The sequence below is a fragment of the Jaculus jaculus genome, chromosome 5 (genome assembly GCF_020740685.1).
Source record: "Jaculus jaculus isolate mJacJac1 chromosome 5, mJacJac1.mat.Y.cur, whole genome shotgun sequence".
Classification (NCBI taxonomy): Eukaryota; Metazoa; Chordata; class Mammalia; order Rodentia; family Dipodidae; genus Jaculus; species Jaculus jaculus.
Genome location: NC_059106.1, coordinates 103,055,733 through 103,066,303, shown reverse-complemented (window position 1 = coordinate 103,066,303; position 10,571 = coordinate 103,055,733). Strand labels below are relative to the sequence as shown.

At 38.7% G+C, this 10,571-nt stretch overlaps 1 pseudogene; it reads left to right on the top strand.

Annotated features, from left to right (window-relative positions):
• Positions 1–2,199: 2,199 nt before the first annotated feature.
• Positions 2,200–2,507, top strand: LOC101597318 (annotated as a pseudogene).
• The last annotated feature ends 8,064 nt before the right edge of the window (positions 2,508–10,571 follow it).

Sequence of the window (10,571 nt, the reverse complement as noted above, 5' to 3'; positions counted from 1 at the left end):
CTAGAAAATCAAATAATCCAGGATGCAAAAATATATACATTATAACACAAGAAACACCAAAAATCAAGACAATAAGACAATATGAATCCACCAAAAAGTATAAATACATCAGAAATGACGTCCAGTGAGAATGAGTTAGGGGAAATGCCTGAGAAAGATATCAAAAGAATGATTACAAATATGTTCAAAGAACTCAAAGAAGAAATCAAAGGAATCAAAGAAGACACAAGATGACAATTTAGTGAAATAAAGTGGTCAATACTAGACATAAAGAAGGAAATAGAAATAATAAGGAAAAACCAGTTAGAATTACTAGCAATAAAGAACACAGTTAATGAAATAAAAAAAACTCTGTAGAAAAACTCACCAGAAGAATGGACAAAGGAGAGAACAGAATATCTAAGCTAAAAGACCAAGTTGCAGATCTAATGCAGTCGAATGAAGAGAAAGAAAAACTAGTAGAAAAGTATGAGTGGGAAGCTCAAGATATTTGGAACACTATGAAAATATCAAACATAAGAATTCAGGGCATAGTAGAAGGAGAAGAATTTCACTCCTAAGGCATAGTAGGCATATTCAACAAAATCATAGAAGAAAACTTGCCCAAATTGAAAAGAGGTGCCAATGAAGATACAATAATCCTTTAGAACACCAGCCAGACAAAATCTGGGAAGAACTTCTCCTCACCATATTATAATCAAACTACCAAACACACACACCAAAGAAAAATATTGAAAGCAGTCTGAGAAAAAAAAATTAACTTTCTTACAAAGGCAAACCTATCAGGATTACAGCAGATTACTCAAAACAAACTTTAAAAGCCAGAAGGACATGGAGTGATACATTCCAAGTTCTGAACGATAATAGCTGTCAACTAAGGTTACTTTATCCTGCAAAGCTAGCCATTCAAATAGAAATAAGAAATAAGGACATTCCATAACAAAAGCAAGCTAAAGGAGTATTTGAAGACAAAACCAGCTCTACAGAAAATACTTGAAAGAATATGCTGAAGAAAAGAAAAGCACACATATAAGGAACTGGGGAAAAAAAAAAATACCCAAATACTAGGTAACACAAGACAGCAAAGGTAAAACTGGAAGAACTACAAAAAATGGCAAAAATGAATACACAACTTTCAATATTATCTCTTAATATCAATGGTCTCAATGCCCCAACCAAAAGACAAAGGTTTGCTGACTGGGATAAAAAGCAGGATCCTTCAATTTGTTTCCTCCAAGAAACCCATCTTTCTACAAAGGATGGACACTATCTTAGGGTGAAAGGTTGGAAAATGGTGTTTAAAAAAAATGGACCTAGAAAACAAGCAGGGGTTGCTAACCTAATATCTGACAAGGTAGACTTCAGTCCAACTTTAGTCAAGAAAGATAAGGAAGGTCACTTTATATTAAGGGCACCCTCCAACAGGAGGACATTACAATCCTAAACATATATGCACCTAACATGGGGACTCCCAAATTCATCAAGCAAACACTATAAGAACTAAGTTCACAAATAACACTAAACACAGTGGTAGTGGGAGACTTCAACACCCCACTCTCATCAATTGACAGGTCATCCTGGTAAAATATAAACAAAGAGGCATCTGGACTAAATGAGGTCATAGGAGGAGCAGACCTAACAGATATATGCAGGACATTTCATCCAAAAGCTGCAGAATATACATTCTTTTCAGCAGCACATGGAACATTTTTTAAATTGATCATATATTAGGACACAAAGCAAATCTTAACAAATACAGGAAAATTGAAATAATTCCTTGCGTTTTATCTGGCCACAATGGAATCAAACTACAAATCAATAGCAAGAAATGCTGTAGAGCATACACAAAATCATGGAAATTAAACAACACAGTACTAAATGATAAATGGGTCATTGAAGAAATCAAGAAGGAAATCAAAAAATTTATAGAGTCAAATGATAATGAGAAAACAACACACCAAAATCTCTGGGACACAATGAAGGCCGTCCTAAGGGGTCAGCTTATAGTTTTAAGTCCCTATATTAAGAAATTACACAGCAAAGCTATAAATGAAAGAAAAAACTTTCCATTAAGAAACAAAAAAAACGGAGCAGTGTGAAGAAGCGAGGACGACCCCCAGACCGATCAAAGCCGCATGCTGCCGCATCCCTGCGTTCAGCGTCTATATCCCTCCTCCTCCACCCCACCTCGCTGCTGCCATGCCCCAAAGAAAGGCTAGAGGGGATGCTAAGGAGATAAAGCCAAGGTGAAGGATGAACCACAGAGAAGATCCGCAAGGTTATCTGCTAAACCTGTCTCTCCAAAGCCAGAGCCCAAGCCTAAAAAGACCTCTGCAAAGAAGGGAGAGAAGGCACCTAAAGGGAAAAAGGGAAAAGCTGACGCTGGTAAGGAGGGGAATAACCCTGCAGAAAATGGAGATGCTAAAATAGACTAGGCACAGAAAGCCGAAGGTGCCAGAGATGCCAGTGAAGTGTGTGCATTTTTGATAACTGTGTACTTCTGGTGACTGTACAGTTTGAAATACTATTTTTTATCAAGTTCTATAAAAATGCAGAATTTTGTTTTACTTTTTTTTTTAAAGCTATGTTGTTATAACAGAACACTTCATTGTTTTAGGGGGAGGGAATGGAACAAGTCTCACTAACAGAAAGTCTCCTAAGCTGGAGTGATGGGAAAACATCTTTCCCTGCTAGTTTTGAAAGATTCCCCTTGGCTCTGGGGAGGAGGGATTCCCTTGTGTTGATAGAGTAGCCAACCTTGGCACAAATGCCTTGTGGCATGAGAAAACTCAAAACTCATTTTTATGTTCTCCCCTCCACCATCAGCATAGACTTAACTCCCTTAAAACCAGAGACCGTTGGGACCTGACCCCTTCACACTGGTTCTGCCAGTATGTCAGATGACCTGGACATTGCTGTGACATCACTGAGATGACGCTGTTCCTCTCAAAAGCTGTGGTACCTTTTCTAAAAGATTGTGGATTTTCAGATTAATAATCCTTCCATTTTCATTTCATGTCCTGAAAGTCAGGGTCGTTTTGTGAAAAGTTAAAACGACATGCTGAATGTGCAATGTCAACCCTCACTCTAAACTCCCCTGTTGTGAGGATCACATGAAGACTTCATTAGATTTTAAAGTGGCTTTCTGATTTTGGTAGTCCATACAAGAAGGGAGTTTGAAAGTTCTTGTATAATATAACTGTTACTAAGTGTAAGTATGCCCATGTCCTGCTTGAAACACCATGACTTTTATGAGAAGTATCCTTAATAAAGCTGGATATAGTTTGGCTTGGGAAAAAATAAAAAAAAAATTTAAAAAACCCAGAAATTAAAAAGGTCGCAAGTAAATGGCCTAAAGCTTCAAAGACTTGGAAAAAGAAGAACAAGGCAAACCAAATATCCGTGTACCAGAAGAAATAATAAAGATTAGGGCAAAAATGAACTAGAAACAAAGAAAAAAAACAAGCCAAAGAATCAATGAAACAGACTTGGTTCTTTGAAAGGATAAACAATATTGATAAACCCTTATCAAATCTGACCAAAAGAAAGAGAGAAGAGACACAAATTAATAAAATTAGAGATGAAAAAGGTAACATCACAACAGATGCCAGAGAAATTCAAAAAAACTGTAAGGGCATTCTATAAAAGCATACTTTCGACAAAGTATAAAATCTGAAAAATTTATATGACCCAGCTAAATTAAATCAAATTGAGATTAATCACTTAAATAGACCTATAACAAGCATGGAAATCCAAGCAGTTATCAAAAATTTCAGAGCTAAAAAAAGTCCAGTCCCAGATGGATTCACTGCTGAGTTTTACCAGACCTTCAGGGAAGAAATAACGCCATTGCTTCTTAAGCTTTTCCATAAAATAGAAAAAGAAGGAACCCTACCAAACTCCTTCTATGAAGCCAGCATCACCCTGACACTAAAACTAGGCAAACATAGAACAAAAAAAGAAAATTACTTCCTAAACATAGATGCAAAAAAAATCTCAATAAAATTTGGCAAACAGGATACAAGAATATATCAGAATGATCATTCACCATGACCAAGTAGGCTTTATCCCAGAGATGCAGGGATGGTTCAACATATGCAAATCGATAAATGTAATACATTATATGAATGGACTGAAGGACAAAAATCACATGATCATCTCATTAGACACAGAGAAAGCATTTGACAAAATTCAACATCCCTTCATGATAAAAGTCCAACAGACACTGAGAATAGAATATAATAAAGGCTATTTATGACAAGCCTACAGCCAACATATTACTAAATGGGGAAAAACTGGAAGCTTTTCCACTAAAATCAGGAATAAGACAAGGGTGTCCACTGTCCCCACTTCTATTTAATATAGTATTGGAAGTCTTAGCGATAGCATTGAGGCAAGAGACACACATAAAAGGGATACAAATTGGAAAGGAAGACATCAAGTTATTATTTGCAGATGACATGATTCTTTTTATATATTTATATAAATTTATATAAATTTTATAAATTATATTTATATTTATATAAAGGACCCTAAAGACTCAACCAGCAAACTATTAGAGCTGATAAACACCTACAGCCATGGAGAAGGATACAAAATAAATACATATAAATCAGTAGCCTTTCTATATTCTAACAACAAATACTTAGAGGATAAAATCAGACAATCACTCCCATTCACAATTTCATTAAAGAAAATAATGTACCTTGGAATAAACCTAACCAAGGAAGTAAAGGATCTCTACAATGAAAACTATAAAACACTCAAGTGAGAAATTGCAGAATACACTATGAAATGGAAAAACATCCCTTGCCCCTGGATTTAAGATTCAGTATTGTGAAAATGACAATCTTACCAAAAGCAAACTACACATTTAAGCCATCAAAATTCCAACGGCACTCTTCATGAAAATAGAAAAAATAATACAAAAATTTATTTTGAATCACAAAAAAACCTCTCAAATATCGAAAATAATAATGAGTAACAAAAATAAGGCTGGTGGTATCACCATACCTGATTTTAACTTATACTACAGAGCCATAGTAACAAAAACAGTGTGGTACTGGCACAAAAGCAGACATGTAGATCAATGGAACAGAATAGAGGACACAAATGTACGTCCAGGAAGCTATAGCCACATTTGATAAAAAAAAAATGACAAAAATATTCTTTGGGGAAAAGACAGCCTCTTCAGCAAATGGTGCTGAGAAAACTGGATATGTATCTGTAAAAGGATGATAATAGATTCTTCTCTCTCCATGCACAAGTATTAAGTCCAAAGGGATTAAAGACCTTAACATCAGACCAAAAACTCTGAACTTCTAGAGGAAAAAGTATGGGAAACATATTGGTTATGGCAAAGACTTTCTGAATACAACCCCAATTGCTCAGGCAATAAAACCACAGATTAACCACTGGGACCTCATGAACTCACAAGGATTTTGTACTGCAAAAGACACTGTGAGTAAAGCAAAGAGACAACCTACAGAATGGGAAAAAATCTTCACCAGCTATATATCTGATAGAGGATTAATATATAGGATTACAAAGAACTCAAAACATTGAATAATAAAATAATCAAACAAGCCAATTAAAAAATGGGGTATTGAGCTAAATAGTTCTCAAAAGAGGAAACACAGATGGCATATAAACATCTAAACAAATATTCTACATCCCTAGTCATCAGGGAAATGCAGATTAAAACTCCATTGCGATTCTATCTCACTCCTGTCAGATTGGCTACCATCATGAAAACAAATTCCCATAAATGCTAGCAGGGATGTGTAAAAAGAGGAACCCTTCTACACTGCTGGTGGGAATGCAATCTGGTCCAGCCATTGTGGAAATCAGTGTGGAGGTTCCTAAAACAGCTAAAAATTGATCTACCATATGACCCAGCTATAGCACTGCTAGGCATATATCCCAAGGACTCATTTCCTTGGAAGTATGGGCTCAATCATGTTTATTGTCACTCAATTCAGAGTAGCTGGGAAATGGAAAAAAATCTAGACGTCCTTCAACTTATGAGTGGATAATGAAGATAAGGCACATTTATACAATGGAGTTCTACTCAGAAGTAAAGAAAAATGAAGTTATGAAATTTTCAGGAAAATGGATGGATATGGAAAGGATTATACTAAGTGAAGTAACCCAGGCCCAGAAAGAGAAGTGTCACATGTTCTCTCTCATATGTGGATATGTAGACCAGCTGACAGAAAGCTGGAAGAAGCCATTCTGCATGTAGCTCAATGGATGAAAGAGAAATCACCAGTGAATATACTCATCAGTGGACACTGCAAGCCTTCTAATTGGCCAGCCACGCCAAATGAGCCAACAGTTGCAATAGTAGCATGTCTGTTATGGGGGAAACCAACTGCCCTCTAATTGGATCCATGGGAAGGGAATACATCCCTGATACTGAAAACCTAAAACAGGTGCAGTCATAAGCCCTAGGGTCGTAACATCTGATGTTGTCTGGCCAAATGTATATACTATGCTTATCAAACTGCCCAGTGAGCCCTTCTGTTAATGTTTACACCCTTATATAAATTCTACTCTCACTTTTGGTTGAGAATCTTCTCTTTTCAGATGGCAGTGACCTTGGGACAACTCAGAAGGTACCATGGTGATGGAAATAAATGACTGCGGTGCTCAGTACTGAAATATCTGTATTACACCTTCCAAGGCTCAGGGTCTTATGTGGAAGACATGGCAGAAAGAATGTAAGAAGCAAAGTAAGGGCAGGAATCCTTACAACATGCTCCCTCCAGATACAAAATAGCCTGGATATCCATGTCCTCACAGTGGCTGACACTACCTGCATAAGACCATCATAAGAGAGGGAAAAGATCAAGATATTAAAAGTAAAAGAGAGACTTATGGAGATGGGGAGGGGGTATGATGGAGAATGGTGTTTTGGAGGCACAAGTATGGGGTAGGAGGGTATTACCATGGGGTATTTATTTATTTATTTATTTATTTATTTATTTATTTGAGAGAGACAGAAATAGGCAGAGAAAGAGAGAGAGATAGAGAGAGAATGGGCATGCCCGGACCTCCGGCCACTGCAAAGGAACTCCAGATGCATGCAGATACATGTTCCCCTTTGTGCATCTGGATTACATGGGTTCTGGGGAATTGAACCTGGCTCCTTTGGCTTTGCAGGCAAGTATCTTAACCACTAAACCATCTCTCCATCCCCAACCATGGGGTATGTTTTTATAATCATGAAAGTTGTTAATAAAAACATTAAAAAACATGTGTAGTCATGAGCCCTAGGAGTGTAACATCTGTTGGTGTCTGGATAAATGTTCATACTATGCTTATCAAACTGCCCAGTAAGCACCTCTCAATGTTCATACGCTTATATTAAAGCTACCCTCACGTTGGGTAATCTTCTCTTTCCCAAGGGCAGTGACCTTGGGACGACTCAGAAGGTATCATAGTGCTGGAAAGAATTGACTGGATACTGAGTAACATCTTAATCACACCTTCCAAGGCTCAGGATCTAATGCGGAAGAGGTGACGGATAGAATGTAAGAGCCAAAGGAATGGTAGGACTCCTTACAATGTGCTCCCTCCAGACATAAAATGTTTGTTTCTTTTACTTTTTAGTGGGGCCACTCCAGTCACCTGCTGTGTGCTGTTCAGTGTCTGGCTGGTTAATCTGCTCCTTATCTGTTTCTTCTTTACTTTTGCTTGCTAATAAACTCATTCATTCAAAACTGAAAATATGCTCATAATAGAAAATTTTTCCTGAAAAAAAAAAAAGCCACCACTACTGACTTCATTTTATAACTTTTTGGCAATGAATTACTTGTAGCCACCATGAATTCACATAGAATGAGTTCCATGTTCTAATATTCTGTGTTGAGCTGGCTGTGGTGGCCATTCCTGTATTTATTTCCTGCATTCTGGAGGCTGAGACAGGAGGATAGCTGAAGGCCATGAGATCTTGTCTCAAAAAAAAAAAAATCAAAAAATTCTTTCTTGCTTCACTTCCTGAATCCCTGGCAACCGCTGACATTTTCATTATTTTTCCTTTTCCAGTATGTCATAGAGTTGAAATCAGTCTTTCCAGACTAGCTTTTACCATTTCACACATTTTTACTTGTGTGTGTGCATGTGTGTGTGCCCTAGCCAGTAAGCCATCTCTCTAGCCCCAGTTTTGAAAAATACATTCTCTCATTCCAGAACTTGCCAAATAGGCTAGATTTTCTGGCCAGTGAGATCCAGGAATTCTACTTCATTTACTTCTTCAACACTGAGTATAGACATGTACCACTGCACCAAACTTATTGTATGTGGGTTCTGGGGTGCATGTGGGTTCTGGGGTGCATGTGGGATCTGGGGTGCTAAACTTGAGTCCTTGTGCTTGAAAGGCAAATGCTTTACTGACAGAGCCCTTAGTTATTAAATTTTGGATTTCAGAAAGTGATTTAGTATATTGACCTAAGTTGTTTTCAGCGGCATTGTTTTAGTTAAGCATGAAACAATGTTTTCCTTGAGCGGTTCTATTTTCTCTTGAAAATGGTTCCTTGGCACACTTTGTTATCTGTTATCTGGTAAGGTTTTTTTCTCCCCTTGTTATCAATATGAAAACACTCTTTATATAGTACAGGTCTGAATTCCCTGTGGCTTTTATTTTCATTTTGGTCTTTTTTTCTTTTCTTTTCCTTCTTTCTCTCCCTTCTCTCCTCTCTCCCTTTCTCTTTTTTCCCTTTCATCCCCCCTTATTATCTTTCTGCTTTCCATATTCTTCCTTCCTCCTTTCTCCTCCTGCAGCTCTTCCTGTTGTGCTCTACCACTGAGTTACACCCCTAGTAAATAGATGTTTTCATTTTCATAGAGTGAAATCTTGAAGATGTGGGGCCAAAGACATAGCTTAGTTGGTAGAGCACTTGCCTAGAATGCATGAAACCCTGGATTTCATCCCCAGCATAAAGGTGGTGGCTCATATCTGTGATCCTAATACCCAGGAGGTAGAGGCAAGAAGATCAGAAGTTCAAGGACATATATATTGAGTTCCAGGCCAGCCTGGGTTTCATGGGACTGTCTCAAAATGAAAAAGAAAAAAAATGTGATAATTTCTGTGGCTCATTTATATTGAGCAAGTATTTTCCTTTGGAGGACTGATATCTCAAGTATATACTCTTCTTGCTTATTTTATGTTTAAAATTTTTTTGTGACCCACCCTTTTAAATTAGGGATGCTTGCTTGTATGAATGGGGGTTTATTACAGGAGCATGGGCAGCATACTTCAGTGGCTATACCACTGAAGATCATGAGCCCCCCTCCTCCAGCAAATATTAACTGCCATTAATTCCTCAGGAAGATGTGGGGCCTCATACCTCTCCACCATCTATGATGGAATTTTGGCAGGCCATTGGTGCACTTCTTATTCTGGTAATGACAGTTACTGTGAATTCATGAGTGCAAAGGCCATGCCATGTCTGGACTACTCATCCTTATCCTCTGTTTCTTTTCTATAAAATTATATAAAATTATTTCTACTCAGTCTTCTGCAATGTTTCCTGAGTTTTGTGATTAACCCTCTTATTTGATCCCCAGCTGATGAAGCTTTGGGAAGTGGAGCCTTGCTGGAGGACTTGTGTCATTGGGGACAGAACTTGAGGTTTATTAGATCAGCCCTACTACCTCCCAGATAATTTGACAAGATGTTATGTCCAGCCTCTGCTCTGACATGTCATGAAGAAACTTTCCCTCAAGATTGTAAGCCAAGGCTTTTGGTCAGGATGGCATCCACCTAACCACACTTCAGCTTCAAGAGTAATAACAGGCAAGATCTATGGGGCATCAGAAGGAGTAGGTCTAAGAAGACCTCCAGTGAGCAGGCACAGAGGGACACAGTAGGAAGTCTGCTGATTCCCATGCTCACTGATAGATCACTACAGCCATGAGTCCCCCAAACCACTCACCCTAGCTCCACTCCCTGACCAGCTTCTCTCCTACACGCTGAACTTGGCCCTCACACTCTTGCCTGTCAGAGGGGTTCCTGCACCCTCCCTCTCTTGGCCTCCCTCACTGCACCTCTCAGTGACAGATCATCAGCACATCTTCCCTTTTGTAGCCCCCCCCTCCACCTGCATCTGTGAAGAGATATCCTTTCTTGTCCCCACCGCAGCCCACATATGTGAATGCACCACCTTCCTCTCTCTCGACCCCATCCACTGCTCTGCCTTCCTCCCTCTCTGTCCCTCTGCCTGCCCACTGCATCTGTGATTACAGACCTTCCTCACTCTTGGCCCCACCCACTGCATCTGAGAACACACCACCTTACTCTTTCTTGGCCCTACTCACTGTGATTTCAAACACATGCCTACCCTCCCTAATCCCTGCTCCCTGCTTCTGTGTTAACTGGCCTTCTTCATCTCTGGCCCCACTGCTGTGCTCTGCATACAAACTCAGACACACTCCTTCTTCCCTGCAGGCCCTGGCTGAGCAAATGACAGTACTCACAGCAAGTCAACAAAAAAACCCAACAACCACATAAATGAAATCCACACAACTATCTTCACCAGACTTGATCAAATAGAAAAGAAACCAGAGAG